General features: G+C 44.1%; 2 pseudogenes; both read right to left on the reverse strand.

The window, feature by feature from the left end:
- Window positions 1–1,646: 1,646 nt before the first annotated feature.
- Window positions 1,647–2,242, reverse strand: LOC121568202 (annotated as a pseudogene).
- LOC123481102 lies at window positions 2,242–3,391 on the reverse strand (annotated as a pseudogene).
- Window positions 3,392–24,911: the final 21,520 nt, after the last annotated feature.

Raw genomic sequence — 24,911 nt, forward strand, 5'->3', positions numbered from 1 at the left:
GAAAAGCAGCCAACAAGTGCTCAGCATATGTGGGAACTCCTTCAAGACTGTTGGAAAAGCATTCCAGGTGAAGCTGGTTGAGAGAATGCCAAGAGTGTGCAAAGCTGACATCAAGGCAAAGTGTGGCTATTTGAAGAATCTCAAATATAAAATAGATTTTGATTTGTTTAACACTTTTTTGGTTACTACATGATTCCATATGTGTTATTTCATAGTTTTGTCTAAAGAAAAACCTATGAATGAGTAGGTGTTCTAAAACTTTTGACCAGTAGTGTATAGTCATGAAATCAAAATGTAGGAGGAAGGGAAGGCTAGCCAATAGAGCTGATTCTTAAGGCCTGCTTTTAGTGCCCCCAACAGCCTGAGCAGCCCTGAGATTTTCAGGAAGGGAGTGCTTGTCCTTTTCCCCCTCAGGAGTCTAAAAAGATTTGGCATGGGTCCCCAGATCCTCAAAAGGTTCTACAGCTGCACCATCGAGAACATCCTGACCAGTTGCATCACTGCCTGGTATGGTAACCGCTCGGCAGTTGGGTAGTGCGTACATTCCAGTACATCACTGAGGCCAAGCTTCCTGCCATCCAGGACCTATATACTTAGCCAATTAATTATACTCGTGAGCAAACATTCCATAACTGCAGGTGGCAGTAAATCGCCAACCTTGGCTTTCTACCTGTTCAAACAACACTCTTCAGCTGGCAGTATGCACCCTTCCAGTTTGTTTGCCAACTTGTAGAAGTAGTAGAAGAAGAAAATGGACTACTTCAAAATGGAGATGGCCTCAATGGCGCTTCCATTGTTCTCACAGAAGCCATATAGAGCCCCACAGTGGAGGTGTCATATTACCCATAAAACCTAGCGGTCAAACATGGGAAAAATGACAATTGGAACAATTTCCCTATTTGACTGCTAGGTTTTATGGGTATTATGACTCATACTGTGGTACTCTATTGGGACAGATACAATGATGTGATGTCTATCTAAGTAACAAACTGAAGTGTCTTTAGATGAAGTGTAGTTGAGTGGGGAATTGGGCTGATCTTCCTCATTGTGCATGAAGCTCTTTCAAAAATGCATTGGGAATTATTTTAATTTACAATAAATAATGCAATGTTTTAGTTATTGTAGCATGACTGAATTAATAAACAACTGTTTGATCAAGAAAATGGATTCATCCCTTTTATTTTACAGGAAATAATTTGTGTATTTTACTTGCTAATTTAAATTTTTCTAAATATCAAAAAGATCTGCTTGATCCTTCACTGCTTGATCCTTCACTTCTAGAAGAATACTTTACTGCCCATTTGTGGAAACTTATTACATCCTTACATCCTTTTGCTCAGTACCCAACCCCCCTGAAACAGAAATACATGTCCACTGACATGCTAGAAGAACATAGGGTCAGCGACACAGCAGCATCCCTGATTTGACTTTACTACAGTAAAATACATTTAACGAAATGCAGAAGAATTCACAGAAAAATAATGCAATACAAAGGAGAAAAAAGAGATTAGGTTGATGATAAAAACAAATGTATGAGCATTCAGATCTGGCATATGTTCCTGTCAGACCCGGGATTCAAACCGGCAACCCTGGCCCTACTGCTGTACTATCTAAAGTCATAATTGGTACTATTTTAAGTTCAGATTTTAGATGAGGAAAATCAAGAGAGAAGAGAGAAAGATTCTCCTTCTTATAATTTTTGTAAAGCATTTCCTGATCTTCTTGGTCCTAATACCATATTTAATATAGGGTGTACCAGTGGTGGGAACAGAATGAACTGTACTGATATTAATACATTAACCTCTCTGGTTGCTGTGCTGTGCCTGTTGTAAATAAGAGAAAAAAGGATGGCTGTAGAGAAGTTGATGAAAGTGATCAAGTGGGGAGCACACGTATTAAAAGCTATTCGTGACTCCTTTTAGGCTTTCAAGAAACAAGCAATATGTTGACCTATGAGAGCACAATTAACACAAAAGGTAAAACCACTAGACTTGCTATATGATACATATACCATACAGTTTGCTCAGTGCACTTTTAACACGGGAGAGTTTAACAACTTCTAAGCTATCACAAAAAGCTTAGATGTTGTACCTGCACAAAGGGAGCCTTGAAGTGATACACATTTCAAAAGAGTTATGGGAATAAAATATACCAAGGCTAACAACATTCTCACTTTAGAAGGGGTCATAATGCTGTTATATTGAAATGGCTTACAAATGGAGACATACCTGTCATAAGCCATCACTGCTAGAAAAACGTAAGCACATGTTACACATACATTGCAGAAATGTATATGTAACTGTGGGCCAGGAGACCAGAGGTGAAAGAACAGGTGGGGTGTAGGGTCGTCCCAAGGATCCCTGTTAGCATCTGTTTGAGCATAGCCTGAAGGTATGGAGGGCAGTTATAGCTACTATAAGTAACAAAACACATATTTCAATATTACAAAAATAATCAGTTCATGTTTTAGGGCAAAGTCCTAATACCTTTTTACAAGCCTGCCTGATTTTAACCATCCTAACACCGTACATAAAAGGATTGAAAAGTGGTGGACATATCAGAAAATAAACTAATAAAATAGTGCGAAGTATAGGTGGAAGATGTGCAGAATCATATCTGCCTTGTAGAATCACAAATAAACAGCCAGAGGAGAAGTTCAGCAAAGAGGCTATATGTGGCGTACAAGTGTTAAATGCTTTCTGTTTCGTCTCTTTAGAAGACTTTAAACATATTTGTAGAATTCTTACATATGAGTATATGGTCGGAAATATAGTACAAGAAAAAGATAGCACAGTTACAACAAGACCCCATATGTTATTCAGTGTAGTATTTGAACATGCAAGCCTGACTACGGAGTAGTTGTCACAATACACTCTGTCTAGAACGTTACCACAAAATTGCAGTCGCAAACTGAGGGAGATAATGATGGCGTTGATGAAAAAGAATACACCCAGGGCAGTAGAATTAAGCCACAAATTATTTTAGGTGTCATAATATTGTTATACTCTAGAGGATAACAAATAGAAATGTACCTGTCATAGGACATAACTGCTAAATTACAAAATTCTGTTATAGCGTATGTGTACAACACATAAATCTGGAGATAACAATAAAGAAGGGAAATATCATGTGTGTCAGAGAGCAAGTAAAACATGAGAGCAGGAAACAAACCAGTGCTCCCATACAACTGATTAACAAACAAAGCACATAGAAACAGATACATGGGTTCATGAAGGCTTCTTTCAATGAATATAACTCCAATAAGGAAAGCATTGGCAAGAATTATGACAAAATATAAAATAGTTACCACAACAAAGTAAAAGTACTTAAATTGTCCGATATCACCGTATGCAGCAAGCCTAAAGATCTCAAAGTGAGTAGAGTTCTCCATGGTCCTGGGAGTTGGTAAAGATGTGCTGTCAATGTTGGAAGAAGAGTAGCCAATGCTCTCTTGTACTGTAGCTTAAATATAAGTTGAAATAATGAAATCACAAAGAACAGACAACCTAAATGGATAATTCCTTGACCTATTCTTGTTGCAGTGATAGATTTTCCCACATCTATACTCACCAATATAGATGGATTTTCATTCTCCTGATAACATAATTCATAGCCTAAATCAAACAATATTATACTTTGTATCCTGCACTAGTGATTTATTACTTTCAAATGCAAAATAATAAATCAATTACCTGTAAAGTATGCTAAATCCAACATTTTGACAGACCATTTCTAATCCATGATGAACTGCATAAACTCAACTCCTCAACTGATTCTTATACTTGTGAGATAAAAAAAAAACTCCCATGGTGTGATATGGAAGTGTACACCAATACCTGGGGAAATATTTAGATATGCTCAGAGTCAAGGAAACCATACAGAGAAAAACAGATACAATTTTGTAACACAGGCCCTCTAGGGAGGAGGTTTAAAGCCTTTCTAAAATTCTATACAAACTACAGTATTTCATAGAGAATAGTAGATTACACAGGGCATGTACAACTGATGTGAACTGGTTAGCTTGTTGGCGGTGCGCACTAGCGTTCAATCGGTGATGTCACTCTCTCGGAGAGATAGAAGTAGTTGTTTCCCTTGCTCTGCAAGGTCCGTGGCTTTTGTGGACTGACAGGTAATGATGCTTCGTGGGTGACGGTTGTTGATCTGGTCAGAGGGTCCCTGCTGTGAGCCCAGGTTGGGGCAAGGCAGGGGACGGAAGCAACACTGTTACAGTACACATGGTCAGAGGGACATTCTTAAATAAATAAAGTAGTTTGGTAGGCTGTGTTAGTGGCCTATGATCCTGTTAAAACAATGTACGTGTTGGGACCCTCTAGCCTGGCACTCTACAATGTAGAAGAAGTATGTGACATCACCAATGGGCTGGGTAGACCATGCACTCAGCTCTCTCATTAACCTTTCAGGAGTTTGTGTGCTATGTATTGTGTACAATAAAGAAATAGTTCAATGAAATCAATCCAAAGCCTCTGACAAAGGGATGGTTGCCAGGACGCAGATTAAGTCTACTCCTGGACTAAAACACACTGTCAATGGAGATTCTCCATTGAAACGTTTTTATTCTACGACCAGTCTTAATCTGGGTCCTGTAATTCAGCCCTCAGTCTTGTTCCAGACCACTGTAGGCAGGTATCTGGGTACTGTTGAGGGGCTACCTTGCTAGCTATAGTCTGAATGAGGGTGCAACACAACAGTCTGAGGAGAGGTCATCATTGGTAGCCTGGCCCCAGATCTGTTTGTGCTATCATTCTAACTCATTGTCAAGTTTGGCATGACAAGGGGAGGAATAATAGCACAAACATACTGGTACCCAGGCTACATTGTTAGGGCACTGACCAAATCCAAATCAAATCAAATGTTATTTGTCACATGCAACGAATACAACAGGTGTAGACCTTACCGTGAAATGCTTACTTACAAGCTTGCAGTTCAAGAAATAGAGTTAAGAAAATATTTACTAAAATGAAATAAAAAGTAACACAATAAAATAACAATACCGAGGCTATATACAGGGGGTAACGGTATCGAGTCAATGTATGGGGGTACAGGTTAGTCGAGGTAATTTGTATATGTAGGTGGGGGTTGGGGGGAGAATAACTCAGAAGCCTTAGTCCTACCTATAGTCTAAAAACTAGGCCCAGAGATTTTCCTGCTCAGGTAAAAGTGAGGACCCTTATTATCACTCTGGGCTTCCTTAGGCCTACAGTACACTTTCAGGGCCTACCCTCCCAGAGGGGATGAGAGAAGGTTTGAGTCCCAAATTGCACCCTATTGCCTTCATAGTGCACTACTTTTGACCAGAGGGCTCTGGCCAATATAGGGAAAAGGGAATATACATAGGGAATAGCGAACCATTTGAAATTGGTTCCCAGGGATCGAGGCAATATAGTGGACTAATGACCTGGTACCTAATGACTCAAACATGTGTATTACAGGTGCACAACTTTCACTGGGGACGGGGGGGACATGTCCACCCCCACATTCTGAAATTGCATTTTTGTCCCCCCCCAGTTTTATCATTGGAATGTGATACAAAACGAGGCAATGGTGTGCTTTAGGACCATGTGGACGCCTCCGAGCATTCGGGTAGGCTGTTTGGAGTGTTTATCCAACTGGATGTCCCCCACCACCCCCACTTCTAGTTGTGCCCCTGGTTTATTACGCTTTCCCCATTGTAAAGTATGGATGGAGTACATGACCAATGTGTCTTATACATACATCATCATTACCTTTACTGGATTATTTTATTCTGGGTCAAACATTTCTCAAAGTGACCCACAGTGACCCTAGAAAAACAAGATGCCTTATCTCAAGAAAGGTATCTAGTCCTCTGATTTCTCAATAAAAACAAAATATATACAGTCTTATCAAGGAATTACCTGGTCATTTTTAAGGCAGAATAAACTATCCAAATTAGGCAACAGGTTTTCATAGGAAAACCAAAGCTATAGGTCATCTGTCAGATAGCTGGAACACAGGTATAATGTTACATTGAACAGCTGGCCTTTAGAAAACATGACATGCATTTAGTTGGTTTTCATGGTATAGTATTTCCCTAGATTTCTCCCTCAAAATGTCACAAAACGTAACTGACATTGTCCATTTTCCATTAGTGATGGATGAAATAATAGTAGTGTGGCAGGTAGCCTAGCGGTTCGATTTTTGGGCCAGTAACCGGAAGATCGTTGATTCGAATACTTGAGCCAACAAGGTGAAGGCACATAACTCTAATTTGCTCCAGGGGTGCCGTGACTGCTATGGCTGACCCTGTAAAACAACACATTTCACTGCACCTATCCGGTGTATGTGACAATAAATCTTGTTTTTCTATGGTGGGCTATGAGGTGTAAGGGTTGGTGTGACCCAGGTGCGGTGCAGGATAGACAGTAGGCATTAAGAAAGGATCTTTATTGGGAGAACACTTCTTGAGTACCTGTAACTCCGTCACGTGATCTGACACTGATACGTACTGCTTGACCTCAACGAACTAGCAAAGAAAACTGAGCAAGGGAACACAGGGAAGTGAGGGCATAAATACACAAGTGAATCAGATAGACACAGGTGACACCAATAGGCAGATAATTAGTCCCGACTGTGAGTGAGGAGGTGCCTATGGTTGTCGGAGGGTGACACCTAGTGGGTCACTCCGGAACTGCGACCCACTCCTGTAACAGGAGGCGACGGAATGCTGTATCAGCCCTGGGTCCAGAATGTCCCTCCTGGGCACCCCGGACCGCTCCTCTGGCCCATAACCCTCCCAATCCACCAGAAATAGGAGACCCCTCCCCCCCGCCGGCAGTCCAGGATCTGGTCCACCGTAAAAGCAGGCTGCCCTCCGACGAGGCATAGTGGGGGAACAGGACAAGGAGGGGGAGCCAGGGGACAGGTGGCGACAGGCTGGAGGAGGGACACCTGGAATGTGGGATGCACCCGCATGGTGGGGGGAAGTTGCAGGTGTTAGGTCACTGGGTTGACTCACCGGACCCGTCTGAATGGCCCGACGGGACCGCCGCCTCCTCCTCTTGCTCGGGGAATAGGGGCGCTTGGAGATAGGCAGGGGTCGGAGCAGCCCTGCCGCGGGCTGACGTGAGCTCTTCGTGCGTGCGCACACCAGGCAAGCAGCCACGAAGGCACGTGTATCCCCCTCAGCAGATGGCCACCAGAACCTCCTATGCAGGAACTCCAATGTCCTGGCGCCCCCTGGATGGCTGGTGAGGTTGGAGGTGTGCGCCCACTGAAGCAGTCGCGAGCACGCAGCCTTGGGTACGTACATCCTCCCCGATGGGCCTCCACCCAGATCGGGCTCCCACCGTAGCGCTGCTCTGACCAGCCTATCAATTCCCCACAAAACTGGGGCAGCCATCAGGGCATTGGGGACAATGGGGTCGTCCCTCATTGCCAGCGTCTAAGGCCGGGACAAGGAAAGCAATCGCCCTTGTGTGGGCATGGCTCCCGGCAGGAGATTGATAGCGCAGTCATAAGGCCTGTGAGGCGGTAGGCCCTTGGCATGCCTCCTACTAAACACTTCCCCCAGATCCCAATACTCCCGGGGAACAGCTGCCAGGTCTGGGCCGGTGACAGAGTGCGGGACCTGGGGAAGAGGTGAGGACTGGTAGGTGGTCTGGGACGGTGGTTTGAGCTGATGAGTGGTCGGTGGCGACCGGAACACGATGGGGGAGGAGCCTCCCTCCAGGATGAGCCGCCCCGTGGACCAGTCTATCCGGGGATTGTGGTCGACCAGCCAGGGGAGCCCGAGTATGAGGGGACACTCCGGAGAGTCAACAATGAAAAACTGGATATACTCCCATAGCACCCCCCCCCACCACCCGGACACGTGCGGGGACAGTGCGCTGGGTGATGCAGCCCGACCCCAACGGCCGGCTGTCCAGGCCCATGACCGGAGCCGGCTCGGAGAGAGAGAGTAACGGAACGCTCCACCCTTGGGCCAGCCCTGCGTCCATCAAGTTTCCCGTGGCCTCAGAATCCACCAGTGCATGCGCCCGACGTGCAGTACGGGCCCAATGAACCCTGACGGGGAGAAAAGTCAGGGAGTCTCTGGAGTTGGGGTTTCGGTTCCGGCTCGCTAGCACCCCTCCCGATCCAAGCAAGCCCTCCCATTTCCATGGCCTCTCCGGGCATGAGTCGCAGTGGTGAACTGCGTGGCCGCAGTACCGGCAAAGTCCCTGGGGCAGACACCTCTGCCTCTCCATCCTGGACAAGCACGCCGCACCAAGCTGCTTAGCCTCCTCCTGAGGCGTCTCGTCCCTGAATCGGCAGAAAGCCTCCGGGCTGATAGGGTGACAAGGAGGCGAGCCTTGCATCATGCATCTCTAATATGCCCGCTCACGACGCCGATTGTCCACCCGCACTGAGAGGTCGACGAGGCCGTCCAATCGCTCTGGCAGCTCCCTGAAGGAGAGTTCATCCTTCATCCCCTCCGATAACCCCTGCACGTACAGGCGACCAGGGCGGCCTCCTCCCATCTTGCCTCTTGAGCCCTGTCCGGAATTCCACAGAGTAGTCCACCAACGAACGGTCACCCTCCCGACAAGCCATGATCTGCCTCCCGGCCTTGTGCCCCGACACCACCCGAGAGGTATCGAACACCTTCGTAGCTCCTGGGTGAACTGGTAGGAGTCGGAGCACGCCAGAGTTTGGCTCTCCCACTCCGCGGTAGCCCAGGAAAGGGCCCGACCCGTCAACAGAGTGATAATGTAGGCCACCCAGCCCTGCTTCATCAGGAAGGAGGAGGGTTGTAGGCTGAACATCAGGGAACACTGGGTGAGGAATTCCCTGCAGCCCTCTGGACGTCCGTCGTAACTCTGCGGAGGAGGTAGGTGGGGTTCCCGCGATGTTGCAGGCGAGACTGGAGACGCCGCTGCCGGGGTTGGTCGGGTGTCCACCCGGCTCTGGACGGCGATCGTCAGCTGGCGGAGATTCTCGATGATCTGCTGCAGGCTGCAGTCGTGCTGATCTAGCATGGCTCCATGCACTGCCAATGCACTATAATACTGTGCTGCCTCCGCTTGGTCCATATTGGCTCAGTTTTCTATAAGCGTTGGTGTGAGGTGTGACCCAGGTGCGGTGCAGGATAGACAGTAGGCAGTAGGCAAGGATGGTGAAACAAGGATCTTTACTGGTTGTCCAAAAGCCAGGATACAAAACAACGGACTATTCACGAAAACCAATGAGGAGCACCTAGGTCTTCAAAAAACAGGCTGACAGCAAACAATACGAAATACTAACTCTGACTGGAAAAACACAATGACATAGGGAGAACACTTCTCAAGTACCTGTAACTCCGTCACGTGATCCGACGCTGATACGTGATTAAACGTTTTTATTCAAAAATCCACAACATACATCATCATACACATTACACACACCATTAATTCCCAACCCCAACATCACTAAAAATAACAATACAAAACTACCCAACACAATATACACTGCTCAAAAAAATAAAGGGAACACTAAAATAACACATACTAGATCTGAATGAATGAAATAATCTTATTAAATACTTTTTTCTTTACATAGTTGAATGTGCTGACAACAAAATCACACAAAAATTATCAATGGAAATCAAATGTATCAACTCATGGAGGTCTGGATTTGGAGTCACCCTCAAAATTAAAGTGGAAAACCACACTACAGGCTGATCCAACTTTGATGTAATGTCCTTAAAACAAGTCAAAATGAGGCTCAGTAGTGTGTGTGGCCTCCACGTGCCTGTATGACCTGCCTACAATGGCTGGGCATGCTCCTGATGAGGTGGCGGATGGTCTCCTGAGGATCTCCCTCCCAGACCTGGACTAAAGCATCCGCCAACTCCTGGACAGTCTGTGGTGCAACGTGGCGTTGGTGGATGGAGCCAGACGTGATGTCCCAGATGTGCTCAATTGGATTCAGGTCTGGGGAATGGGCGGGCCAGTCCATAGCATCAATGCCTTCCTCTTGCAGCAACTGCTGACACACTCCAGCCACATGAGGTCTAGCATTGTCTTGCATTAGGAGGAACCCAGGGCCAACCTCACCAGCATATGGTCTCACAAGGGGTCTGAGGATCTCATCTCGGTACCTAATGGCAGTCAGGCTACCTCTGGCGAGCACATGGAGGGCTGTGCGGCCCCCCAAAGGAATGCCACCCCACACCATGACTGACCCACCGCCAAACCGGTCATGCTGGAGGATGTTGCAGGCAGCAGAACGTTCTCCACGGCGTCTCCAGACTCTGTCACGTCTGTCACATGTGCTCAGTGTGAACCTGCTTTCATCTGTGAAGAGCACAGGGCGCCAGTGGCGAATTTGGCAGCTCCCTGAAGGAGAGTTCATCCTTCATTCGCCACTGGCGCCCTGTGCTCTTCACAGATGAAAGCGAGTTTCTCTCACTACTCTACCGTTTTCTTCCCTAACCTGTACATTACCTTCCCCTAACTGATTTAAAGAACATGGCGGAACAAGTCTCGTCGTGTTCTAAAAACTCACTATACGCACGCTCCAGGAAAGCGCGAGCCTTCCGCTCATGCACCTCCCTAAGCATGTAGTACATTATACATTTCTTATCTCAAAGTGGGTAAAATACCAAGTCCACAATTTTTTGGTTACTACATGATTCTATATGTGTTATTTAATCGTTTTGATGTCTTCACTATTATTCTACACTGTAGAAGATAGTAAAAGTAAAGTAAAAACCCTTGAATGAGTAGGTGTGTCCAAACTTTTGATGAATACTGTATATTTACACTACAGGTCAAAAGTTTTAAAACACCTACTCATTAAAGGGTTTTTCTTTATTTTTTACATTTTATAATAATAGACATCAAAACTATGAAACTAACACATATGGAATCATGTAGTAACTAAAAAAGTGTGAAACAAATCAAAATATATTTTATATTTGAGATTCTTCAAATAGCCACCCTTTGCCTTGATGACAGCTTTGCACACTCTTGGCATTCTCTCAACCAGCTTCATGAGGTAGTCACATAAAATACATTTCATTTAACAGGTGTGCCTTCTTAAAAGTTAATTTGTGGAATTTCTCTCCTTCTTAATGCGCTTGAGCCAATCAGTTTTGTTGTGACAAGGTAGGGGTGGTATACAGAATATATAAATATTTGGTAAAAGACCAAGTCTATATTATGGCAAGAACAGCTCAAATAAACAAAGAGAAACAAAAGTCCATCATTACTTTAAGACATGAAGGTCAGTCAATACGGAACATTTCAAGAACTTTGAACGTTTCTTCAAGTGCAGTTGCAAAAACCATCAAGCGCTATGATGAAACTAACTCTCATGAGGACCGCCACAGGAATGGAAGACCCAGAGTTACCTCTGCTGCAGAGGATAAATTCATTAGAGTTTCAAGCCTCAGAAATTGCAGCCCAAATAAATGCGTCACAGAGTTCAAGTAACAGACACAACAGACACAACATCAACTGTTCAGAGGAGACTGTGTGAATCAGGAATTGCTGCAAAGAAACCAATACTAAAGGACACCAATAATAAGAAGAGACTTGCTTGGGCCAAGAAACACGAGCAATGGACATTAGACCAGTGGAAATGTGTCCTTTGGTCTGGAGTCCAAATTTGAGATTTTTGGTTCCAACCGCCGTGTCTTTGTGAGACACGGTGTGGGTGGACGGATGGTCTCCGCATGTGTATTTCCCACCGTAAAGCATGGAGGAGGAGGTGTTATGGTGTGGGGGTGCTTTGCTGGTGACACTGTCTGTGATTTATTTAGAATTCAAGGCACACTTATCCAGCATGGCTACCACAACATTCTGCAGTGATACGCCATGCCATCTGGTTTGGGCTTAGTGGGACTATCATTCGTTTTTCAACAGGACAATGACCCAACACACCTCCAGGCTGTGTATGGGCTATTTTACCAAGAAGGAGAGTGATGGAGTGCTGCATCAGATGACCTGGCCTGCACAATTGCCCGACCTCAACCAAATTGAGATGGTTTGGGATGAGTCAGACCGTAGAGTGAAGGAAAAGCAGCCAACAAGTGCTCAGCATATGTGGGAACTCCTTCAAGACTGTTGGAAAAGCATTCCAGGTGAAGCTGGTTGAGAGAATGCCAAGAGTGTGCAAAGCTGACATCAATGCAATGTGTGGCTATTTGAAGAATCTCAAATATAAAATAGATTTTGATTTGTTTAACACTTTTTTGGTTACTACATGATTCCATATGTGTTATTTCATAGTTTTGTCTAAAGAAAAACCTATGAATGAGTAGGTGTTCTAAAACTTTTGACCAGTAGTGTATAATCATGAAATCAAAATGTAGGAGGAAGGGAAGGCTAGCCGATAGAGCTGATTCTTAAGGCCTGCTTTTAGTGCCCCAACAGTCTGAGCAGCCCTGAGATTTTCAGGAAGGGAGTGCTTGGCCTTTTCCCCCTCAGGAGACTAAAAAGATTTGGCATGGGTCCCCAGATCCTCAAAGGGTTCTACAGCTGCACCATCGAGAGCATCCTGACCAGTTGCATGACTGCCTGGTATGGCAATCGCTCGGCAGTTGGGTAGTGCGTACATTCCAGTACATCACTGAGGCCAAGCTTCCTGCCATCCAGGACCTATATACTTGGCGGTGTCAGAGGAAGGCCCAAAAAATTGTCAAAGACTCCAGTCACCCAAGTCATAGACTGTTCTCTCTGCTACCGCACGGCAAGAAGTACCGGAGCGCCAAGTCCATGTCCAAAAGGCTCCTTAACAGCTTCTACCCCCAATCCATAAGACTGCTGAACAATTAATCAAATGGCAAACTTCCCCCCCCTCACTTTACCCCTACCTACATGTACAAATTACCTCGACTGACCTGTACCCCCGCACATTTACTCGGTACCGCTTCCCCCTGTATAAAGCCTTATTATTTTATTTATACTTCTTTACTTTAGTTTATTTAGTAAAATTTTTCTTAACTCTATTCTTAACTCTTCTTAAAACGTAATTGTTGGTTAAGGGCTTGTAAGTAAGCATTTCACAGTAAGGTCTACACCGGTTGTATTCGGCGCAATTTGATTTGATTTGATTTGGTAGTTAAAGGCACTTCCCCTATTGTGCGAAGCCAGTTGCTAGGGTCAAGGAGCAGTTTGCTTGAACGTAGAGTGAGCAGTTTGCTTGAACGTAGATTGAGGGGAGAATAAATCCGACAGGTAGGTGGGTCCAATGTCACAGCGCCGTCCATAGATGTTATTAACTGTTGTGTCGGAACTTGAACAGGCACATTTTACTACCAGGTAGTTGTCACAATACACTTTGTCTATAATGTTCCAACACAATTGCAAACTAATGGGTAAAGAAAGTGTTATGATGTTTTTTGCAAAAGGGTACAACCATATTACACAAACTAAAATACACACCCTGTTGGGTGTCATGATGACGTTATACTGTAGTGGATGACATATAGCAAAGTACCTGTGTTGGACATGGCTGATAACTTGCAGAATTCCATAGATCCATATGTGACCGACCGGCTCGATTTGGTATTATGTAGCAAAATTTGAAAGTGTTTTTTACATTGGATACAAGTAGAGACTCAGAGGTAGAAAATTGTATATTATACACTACAGTTAAGGACCAATAGGAAAGTAATTCTGCTTTGAAAGTTGATAAACTTATAACCTCACTTTTGAGAAAATGGCCTTTGAATGTTTTCTACTGGAGAGCTCTTCTTTGTCTACACCCATTCAGCATCGTTCACACCCTCTTAAGCCTTAGCCCCACCCATCTCTTTAAGGATTCACATGTGAGGCCATGTACTAAACAACCAAAGATTTCAAGACTAAAGGCTGGTTTATACTACAGGTGTGCTCGTACATTCAATCTTGAGTGCCAGAGTGCGCTCGGAGTGCGCTCTGTGCGTTCGTAAACTCAAGAGTGTTGTCAGATTGTCCGTTTGTAAAGTCAGAGCGTTTCGCTCTCGGAGCGTTCAGAGCACACACTGAACGCTCTGGCAGACGAGTAGGGTTGATCCGATCATTCTGACCTAACAACAGCAGTCAAGCACCCAAGCTAACTGGCTAACGTTGGCTAGCTTTCTAGCTACTTCCAGACACAAATGAGAGAACAGCTCACGCTGACCATTTTACTCGCCCTAGAAGAGCTGGTTAGGCTGTTTTTGTTATCCAGAGCGTTAGTGACTGTAACTCTGCTGCTGCTACAATTTAATTATGCATTTTTGCTGACATTTACTGACACCGGACATATTCAACGGGTGTTGAGCGTTCGTAAAGTCGTCAGTTATTCTGCGCTCTTGCTCTTAAATCGGAGCAGATAGCCAGAGCGAATTTATGAACACACCCTACGTCTATCGACAGTTGTCGCAGTGACATCATGAACATTCTATTGAAATGGTTACTTGCATAGTGGAGTTGTTTGTTTAGACATGCAGCTAGCTAAACAATTAACCATAATCCCAACTCATAACGTTACTACCCTGCATGAATCTGCAGGCAACTAACCAACCAGGTTCAATATTAGCTAGCTAACACTAGGCTATAACTAGCAATGCAAATGGCTCTGAGATATGAATAATATTACTACACAGATCATAGACGTAACGTTAGCTAGCGAGCCAGCCAGCTAACGTTAGCTAGCTAGCTAACAGTACGCTTTAACTTGAAATGAAAATGACTTTCTGACAAAATGATAAACGTGTAATATCTGAAAATGTAGCTAGAGACTATCTTACCGGCGTACATGGATGGACTCTTCTCTCGCTCTGTCACGGATGTTATGTTTGCCCTTAGTTTGAAGATGTAATCCGGAGACAGATGTTTTATACAACAGCCTTCTGTGTGTTTTCTTTTCGACTCCCTCTGCATATTTGCAATCAAACGCCAGAATTTTCGCCATCTCCTTAGCTATCATACACTAATAACACCGGGCAATTCAAAACTCAGTCCTCCAGAAAGTGGACAGCAGCACTTTTGCAGTTCTACAACATGATATCTTTCAAAAAAGCTGCGTTAAAATGGATTACCTACACATACTGACCAGCTCATGTTATAGACAGAAGCGAGCTACATGGCAGACCAATCCGAACTCATCTCTCGGCATATCCAGCCCATCAATTACCTCAGCCAATCATGGCTAGTGGGAAGGTTCCTGTCTTTTTCTGTGACTAAACCAACTATGTTCGTAATTTCACAAGTTCTCCTCTGTTATCGAATCAATGCATGAGGCACGCTTCTTCACAAAATTAGATCTCTGGAGTGTGTACAACCTGGTGCGTGTTCAGGAAGGGGACGAGTGGAAAACAGCATTCAGTACAACCACAGGGCATTATGATTACCTGGTGATGCCGTATGGGTTGATGAATGCCCGGAAGCCCAGTTTGACACTTTCCTTCACGGATTATCAGAGGTGATTAAAGACGAGCTCGCAGCCCGGGAGCTGCCCATGGACCTCGACTCCCTCATAGCCTTGTCCATCTGGATTGATGGGTGGCTACGGGAACGTAGGAGGGAGAGGGGGTCTGTTCCCTGTCGCCCTCGATCATCCTCAAATTCCACCTCGCCTCCGAGGAATCCCGGAAATCCCAGAAGTCTACATTTCCGAGAGAATCCGGTGTCACTTGAGTTCCCTCAGAGATCACCGAGGGCTGCCGACTCGCCTCCTACGGAGCCCATGCAGCTGGGCAGGGCTAGATTGTCTCCTGCTGAGCGCTTACACAGACTAAACACTAAGAGCTGTTTGTACTGTGGAGCTACGGGACATTTCTTAACCTCCTGCCCATTAAAAGACAAGGCTCATCAATAATATACCATACTCTTGTTGCAAAACAAACATTGTTGCAAAACAGACATAGCTACCCCTGGCACTGACATGAAATAGTGAAAAAATAGTTTGAGGTGTCTCTTAACGAACGTTGCACTTCCAGTGACCCCGATACTGCAACAACGTAGCTCTGTAGAGTAGGCAATGGTTAGTCCTGATATCCTATTAGAAAAAAATCATAACACTACCACTACATCATCAGAGAGGGAAGGTCCAGCAAAGCTAAAATCAATGATTGGCTAGTCAATGTCACTCCAACTCAAGATGCAAGGTTTGTCCAATTAAAAGTGTAAATAATTTGATCTATTGATGCACCGGTGCGTCAATCTAAGTAACAAAATACAAAAATCTCTTGCATGGGCTGCGTCTCAATCCATCACATCCACCTTTGTCACCCTTCCACAATCTACATTGGAAAGTGGCAGAGCTACAGCACTGTTTTCAGACCAGGAGAGATCCCAAAAATCTCATGAAAACGTCTGTAGCATCTGAAAGGTTTGGCCTACAAATATGACCACTCCAACAAAAGGGGAGTCTCTCACGAACACTATGATGTTCTCAGTTTTGCTCTGTGGAACCCATAAGTGTCACGGGACTCGTCTGAAGTCGGTAATGCTGATGTGGCCAACTTTTGTGTCACAGGACTCGTCTAAAGGTAACTCATACAAATTAATGGAAGTATGGAGGTAGTTGTGTGCCAACAAAAATAAGGGGTTAAATATGTGTAAAAAAATATATATATATATATACACATATATATTTCCTGAGCTTTCTTATATCTCCTAGATATAGGACAGACACTTCAAAATGTACTGGGGGGGAGGGGCTGGTCCAACTCAAGGTGTCATAAAAAAAAAATGCACCCCCCTCCCCAACATAAAAAACATTTTCACATGACCCTCCCCTTGCACTGTAAAATACATTGAACAAACCTCCCCCCTCATAGAATTAACTCAAAATAATGTTGACTACCAAAAATAAATAACTGTAGCGACCCTGTGTTTGTAAATGTGGATATCGACTTTGCCACTTCAGCATGCTTTTGTGGCACAGTCGATGTCACTCAGGGCTACGGGCCAGAAGGTTAAAGGTTCACCGACCACCACAGACAAGCTCACTCTGCTAGCCTGTTTCATTACACTACAATCAGAGCCGGCTGCAGACAATTATCAGCTAGGGTAAATTTGATGTACAACATTTTGATGCCATATTTATAATTATATGCAACAAATTTTCCACCAACAGGTTTCTGTGCCAATGCACCACACAACCAATGAACAAAGCATACCGACGTCGGGCACTTCAATATCATGGTTTGCGTTTTCAACACCACAATAAATAGACTAGGTCAATCTCGACAAACAGAAAATACATCCCTCCCTACCTTGCAGACCAGTATCGAAGGCTTGGCTTGACAATCTCCGAATGTCATTAAACTTTTTGTTGTTTTCTAATGGATGTCTCTTTCCATTCATCAATTGGCCGCTGCACAGTTTGGATTGATTGATTGCTTGATTGCTTGATTTTATTCGTCAGTTTAAACAAATAGATAAACTCAGCAAAAAAAGAAACGTCCTCTCTCTGTCAACTGCGTTTATTTTCAGCAAACTTAACATGTGTAAATATTTGTATGAACATAAGATTCAACAACTGAGACATAAACTGAACAAGTTCCACAGACATGTGACTAACAGAAATTGAACAATGTGTCCCTGAACAAAGGGGGGGTCAAAATCAAAAGTAACAGTCAGTATCTGGTGTGGCCACCAGCTGCATTAAGTACTGCAGCACATCTCCTCCTCATGGACTGCACCAGATTTGCCAGTTCTTGCTGTGAGATGTTACCCCACTCTTCCACCAAGGCACCTGCAAGTTCCCGAACATTTCTGTGGGAAATGGCCCTAGCCCTCACCCTTCCATACCAGGTCTCAGACGTGCTCAATGGGATTGAGATCCGGGCTGTTCGCTGGCCATGGCAGAACATTGACATTCCTGTCTTGCAGGAAATCACACATAGAACGAGTAGTATGGCTGGTGGCATTGTCATGCTGGAGGGTCATGTCAGGATGAGCCTGCAGGAAGGGTACCACATGGGAGGAGGATGTCTTCCCTGTAACGCACAGCGTTGAGATTGCCTGCAATGACAACAACCTCAGTCCGATGATGCTGTGACACACCGCCCCAGACCATGACGGACCCTCCACCTCCAAATCGATCCCACTCCAGAGTACAGGCCTCGGTGTAATGCTCATTCCCTCGACGATAAACGCGAATCCGATCATCACCCCTGGTGAGACAAAACCGCGACTCGTCAGTGAAGAGCACTTTTTGCTAGTCCTGTCTGGTCCAGTGACGGTGGGATTGTGCCCACAGGCGACGTTGTTGCCGGTGATGTCTGGTGAGGACCTGCCTTACAAAAGGCCTACAAGCCCTCAGTCCAGCCTCTCTCAGCCTATTGCTGACAGTCTGAGCACTGATGGAGGGATTGTGCATTCCTGGTGTAACTCGTGCAGTTGTTGTTGCCATCCTGTACCTGTCCCGCAGGTGTGATGTTTAGATCTACCGATCCTGTGCAGGTGCAGGTGTTGTTACACGTGATCTGCCATTACGAGGATGATCAGCTCTCCGTTCTGTCTCACTGTAGCGCTGTCTTAGGCGTCTCACAGTACGGACATTGCAATTTATTGCCCTGGCCATATCTACAGTCATCATGCCTCCTTGCAGCATGCCTAAGGCACGTTCACACAGATGAGCAGGGACCCTGGGCATCTTTCTTTTGGTGTTTTTCAGTCAGTAGAAAGGCCTCTTTAGTGTCCTAAGTTTTCATAACTGTGACCTTAATTGCCTACCGTCTGTAAGCTGTTAGTGTCTTAACGACCGTTCCACAGGTGCATGTTCATTAATTGTTTATGGTTCATTGAACAAGCATGGGAAACAGTGTTTAAATACTTTACAATAAAGATCTGTGAAGTTATTTTGATTTTTACGAATGATCTTTTAAAGACAGGGTCCTGAAAAAGGGAGGTTTCTTTTTTTGCTGAGTTTATATGCACAAAGATTTTTAAAAGTGACCGGGATGCACAATAAAGTCGGGGACTTATTTCCATTGTGGTCCCTATTTGTTACATAAATACATATACATAGATACAGAGATCAAAACAAAAAATGCTCAACCTCCAGATGAGTGTGGAGTTTAAGTACAATTCTTACAAGCTTGTTTGGCTGGTTGCTTATTCTTTAGATGTTTGGGGCTGCTGGTAAACCATGATGTGCAGGCATAATTAAAGTGACACTGGGACTAGCGCACTTGCCAGAGTCTTTAGGGTGTCTATAGCTAGGTTTCCATCCAATTGGCAACAGCTTTTCATGCAAATATTCTAAAATCTTCATTAAAAAAATATGCAATTTCAGAGTTACCTTTAGGAAAATTTGGCACTTGACAGAATATATTTACATTTACCGGTCATTTGAGAAATTCTATGGACATCCATATGCATTCTGGTCCGACCTGGTGTAGCCAGCACCATCAATAAATGAGGGATGTTGACCAAATTAACCACATTTACGTGTCCTTAAAAACAGCTATAACAAATGACAAAGACACTATTCCTTGTGTTTCGATGTGTAGCATATGCAAAACTATATAGCCTATTTTTTATCGGTTTTTAGCAGGGCAGGCGTTTTGGGCGGGCCTTAGGGGGCATGGCCCGCCCTACCGTACATCGTTGCCCATCCAAATAAGATTTTGAAATATTGATCATTTATTTGACCGAGAAACGCACCGATAGAAAGACGCATCAATCTCAGTTAAAGCATCTGAGCAAGCGAAACAGCTCCCCTCTGTCTCAGTATGTGTAGACCATGTATCTGATTCTGTCTGGACCAAAAGAGTATGGCATGTCATGTGTGGTGCCAGGAAAATAACCTCTCACTCAACGTCAACAAAACAAAGGAGATGATCGTGGACTTCAGGAAACAGCAGAGGGTGCATCCCCCTATCCACATCAACGGGACCGCAGTGGAGAAGGTGGAAAGCTTCAAGTTCCTTGGCGTACACATCACCGACAAACTGAAATTGTTCACCCACGCACAGTGTGGTGAAGAAGGCACAACAGACCCTCTTCAACCTCAGGAGGCTGAAGAAATTTGGCTTGACACCTAAAACCCTCACAAACTTTTACATATGCACAATTGAGAGCATGCTGTCGGGCTGTATCACCGCCTGGTACGGCAACTGCACCACCCGCAACCGCAGGGCTCTACAGAGGGTGGTGCGGTCTGCCGAACGCATTACCGGGGGCAAATTACCCACCCTCCAAGACACATACAGCACCCGATGTCACAGGAAGGCCAAAAATATCATTAAGGACATCAACCACCCGAGCCACTGCCTGTTCACCCCACTATCATCCAGAAGGCGAGGTCAGTACAGGTGTATCAAAGCTGGGACCGAGAGAATGAAAAACAGCGTCTATCTCAAGGCCATCAGACTGTTAAATAGCCATCACTAGCACATTAGAGGCTGCTGCTGCCTATTGAAATCACTGGCCACTTTAAGAAATGGAACACTAGTCACTTTAATAATGTTTACATTTCTTGCACTACTCATCTCATATGTATATACTGCATTATATTCTATAATATTCTACTGTATCTTAGTCCATGCCACTCTGTCATTGCTTGTCCATATATGTATATTTTCTTAAATTCCATTCCTTACTAGTTTTGTGTGTATTGGGTATATGTTGTGAAATTGTTAGATATTACTTGTTAGATATTACTGCACTGTCGGAGCTAGAAGCACAAGCATTTCGCTACACCCGCTATAACATCTGCTAAACACGTGTATGTGACAAATAACATTTGATTTGAAATCCCATATATCCAGTGGAAACGTCATAGAAAACAGCTTTCTGGCCCGAGCTCACTCGCGCAGGAAACTTTGAGGGCCCGGAATAGGCTACTTCATACAACGTTGCAAGTTTGTTAGCGATAGCTTCGGGCCGCACCCTATGATAATTTGATACAATGTTGAACTTCACTAGCAATAGCTAGTCAATACAGATAGAAATATCCAGAGCGACTTACAGTTTAGTGAGTGCATACATTTTTCATACTGGCCCCCCATGGGAATCGAACCCACAACCCGGGCGTTGCAAGCGCCATGCTCTACCAATTGAGCTACATAATCCACCCACCTGCCAGGTGTGGCATATCAAGAAGCTGATTAAACAGCATGTTCATTGCACATGTGTACCTTGTGCTAGGGACAATAATAGGCCACTCTAAAATGTGCCGTTTTGTCACACAACACAATGCCACAGATGTCTCAAGTTTTGAGGGAGCGTGCAACTGGCATGCTGACTGCAAGAATGTCCACCAGATCTGTTGCCAGAGAGTTGAATGTTCAGTTCTCTACCATAAGCCGCCTCCAACTTCGTTTTAGAGACTTTTACAGTACGTCCAACCGGACTCACAACCGCAGACCATGTGTAACCACGCCAGTCCAGGACCTCCAAATCCGGCTTCTTCACCTGCAGGATCATTTGAGACCAGCCACCCGGACAGCTGATGAATCTGAGGAGTATTTCTGTCTGGAATAAAGCCCTTTTGTCGGGAAAAACTCATTCTGATTGGCTGGGCCTGGCTCCCCAGTGGGTGGGCCTATTTCCCATCCCAGGTCCACCCATGGATGCACCCCTGCCCAGTCATGTGAAATCCATAGATTAGGGCCTAATGAATGTATTTAAAATGACTGATTTCCTTATATGATTTTTAACTCAGTAAAATCATTGAAATTGTTGCATGTTGCATTTATACTTTTGTTCAGTATACTTAGTTGATGACGGAATTTATAGGCCTACTGCTGCATTGGCCTATAGGCCATCTCTGAGTTCTATGCTCTCATTTCTTTTAACCACCAATGGATCACAGTGTATCAATGTGTCCATTGGCAGAGGCTAGTGCTCTCGCCATAGTTGAAAGAGAGAATATAGTAGTTGCTGTCAAAAAGTGATTGATGGGCTTTGATGTGTCCTGTGTTTGACCCTGTTAATGACATCCTGTCCAGATCTTCTCAAGCTATTGAGTGAGTGCTTATGTAACTTGATAGTGCAGCTGTTCCTTTGAAGTAAAGCACCTGTTTGAAATAAAAAGTAATGTCCTGGTGATTGATGTGTGGTGTAGTGACCTTGTTGAACTTAAAGAAAAATGTGTTTGAACATTTGAAACAGTTGGGAATTTTTGTAGTGAATGGGTAGGCCTGAGTTTGAAGTGTTTGAAGAGTTCAAACAGTTGGTACTTTTTGTAGTGAACTTATGGAGCTGCTGTGTAGTGAGATTGTGACCCCTTGTAGAATGAAAACGTAATTTCCTGGGTAAGTCTACCTGAGTATAAGTAAGTGTTAGACCTGTGAACACTACAAGCGACAAGAAACCTCAAGAGAAATAAACCACAGAAAACATGGAGTTGTTACGTACTGACATGCCCATGACGACCTTAACATCGGAAGTAGGACCCAGGCTATATCATAGAAAAATGGCTGAGTATAAATCATCAATATATGATGCTCCAAAAAAGCATTTTCTAAATTTGTATAGAACTCAAATACCACCCGTAACTGTAATGAAAGATCAGACGGTTATGTCTAATGGACAACTATGGGGGTATATGTTTGATTACCCTGCCTGTAGAGTGAAAGAACATACAGACCAAACCTTAGGAGTGGACTACAGGATTGAAGACTGGATGTTTTTCGCAAGGTGGTGTGTCCTGAACTGAGAGTTAGCTCAAAGGGTTATAGCTTGTACACGGGGTATGAGGCCCAGTGGGAAGGTGCCCCTGACTCCTCAGGAAGAATATTTCATAAGGTGAAAATACAAAGAAAGAACGGACTTCCTTGTGGAGGTATGGAGTTCTATATCAGCAACGAGAAAATCCGCAACGGGAACCTCCGTGATGGGGGGCTGACAGGGGATTTTAGGTTACGTATGCATATTCCTTTTTTAGGTTGGGATATAATGGAATTGAAAATGCTTGAGTTAGTGGATGCTCTCTTTTTACAGAGCCAACGCAGGCAGAGTATTGTTAAACTAAGGAAGTGTATTATACCTATGGATACTACAGATATTGATTCAAACGGGGCTACAGAAGGGTCAACCCCTGAAAAAAAGAAGGGGTCAACAATAAAAGGGGTTACCATACCCCTATGGTTCTTAATTTCATCATCTACCATGGATGTTCATATACCATCTGAGGACTCCAATACAGAGTGGGTACCAACCCCTATAGACGAGAATATGCGTCACAGCCCTCCTTTCTACTCACCCCATTCATTACCTCCTCCACCCCCTACATATACACAGCATGAGAATGTTTTTGATGGGGTGGTCAGTACTATTTTTGTTGATACCATCAAGGCCTCTGTAGCTGCACTTTTAGATGTGGTTATTGGAGAGTATATAAGACAAACATGCCAAGGTTGTAAGCACAATCATCCCAGCCAGCGACGACATCCTTGTTTATATGACCCACCCAAGTACTTCTTAATAATAACTTATTCTTCAACCACTTTGATGAACTGGTGAAAAGACTGTGGTCCGATCGTTTTATAACATCGATGGTCAGAGCCCTGGAGTATGTGGGTCTTGTACCATCTATTCCTCGGGTTTATGGTGTAACAGAGGCTTTTCTACATGAACTGAAGAGTCGATCTTCATCCATGAGAAACTCAAAGAAATCAAGCATTCACTGGTGGACGACAACAAAGACAAGGAACCTTGACAACTAATCTCTTTTATTTGCATTTGTATTTATTTTTATTACAGATAAAGTAATGGGGAACTATTTGCATAATATGTTAGATTAACTAACATTTTTATTTTTAGAGAATTTACAACTTTATGAAACAAATTAAGAAGAAGAGACCTGCTTGGGCCCTGAAACACGAGCAATAGACATTAGACCGGTGGAAATGTGTCCTTTGGTCTGGAGTCCAAATTTGAGATTTTTGGTTCCAACCGCCGTGTCTTTGTGAGACGCGGTGTGGGTGAACAGATGATCTCTGCATGTGTGGTTCCCACCGTAAAGCATGGAGGAGGAGGTGTTATGGTGTGATTTGCTGGTGACACTGTCTGTGATGTATTTAGAATTCAAGGCACACTTAACCAGCAGGCTACCACAGCATTCTGCAGCGATACGCCATCCCATCTGGTTTGGGCTTAGTAGGACTATCATTTGTTTTTTAACAGGACAATGACCCAACACACCTCCAGGCTGTGTGAGGGCTATTTTACCAAGAAGGAGAGTGATGGAGTGCTGCATCAAGATGACCTGGCCTCCACAATCCCCCGACCTCAACCCAATTGAGATGGTTTGGGATGAGTCGGACGGCAGAGTGAAGGAAAAGCAGCCATCAAGTCCTCAGCATATGTGCAAAGGGTGGCTATTTGAAGAATCTCAAATATAAAATATATTTTGATTTGTTTATCACTTTTTTGGTTACTACATGATTCCATATGTGTTATTTCATAGCTTAGATGCCTTCACTATTATTCCACAATGTAGAAAATAGTACAAATAAAGAAAAACCCTTGAATGAGTAGGTGTGTCCAAACCTTTGACTGGTGCTGAATTTGTGTCGGTAAAATGAACTATGTGAAGAAATATTTATATCATAACCATCATATCGAAGTAAACTTGGAGTCACGTGATGACTTGTGGTCGTCCCACTACGACTCGTCGGGAAAGCATGCAGTTTATTAGGCTACAGATTAAATAAATGATGATTAACTTTATAGGGTGGTGAAAGTGGAAGGTGATGCGCTTGATGCTCCTTTCCAATAAATAGAGGGTGACATGATAATCGATGCTTGGCTGCCGTTTGACAAATAAAAATAATATTTTGTCCATCATAATAATAAAAATAATAATCTCATCATATACGCTATATGTGCGCTCTAGCCAACAGCACGCAGATAGCAGTGTTGGCTAGAGCACACGTGCCAATACCAGAGTGGCACACTCGCTATATAACACAACATTTCTGGTGAGAAAAACATTCATATTTTTTACATCGGTACAAAGTTATTTGTATGTGCACTATGTCA

Source organism: Coregonus clupeaformis, unplaced genomic scaffold (genome assembly GCF_020615455.1).
Source record: "Coregonus clupeaformis isolate EN_2021a unplaced genomic scaffold, ASM2061545v1 scaf0576, whole genome shotgun sequence".
Classification (NCBI taxonomy): Eukaryota; Metazoa; Chordata; class Actinopteri; order Salmoniformes; family Salmonidae; genus Coregonus; species Coregonus clupeaformis.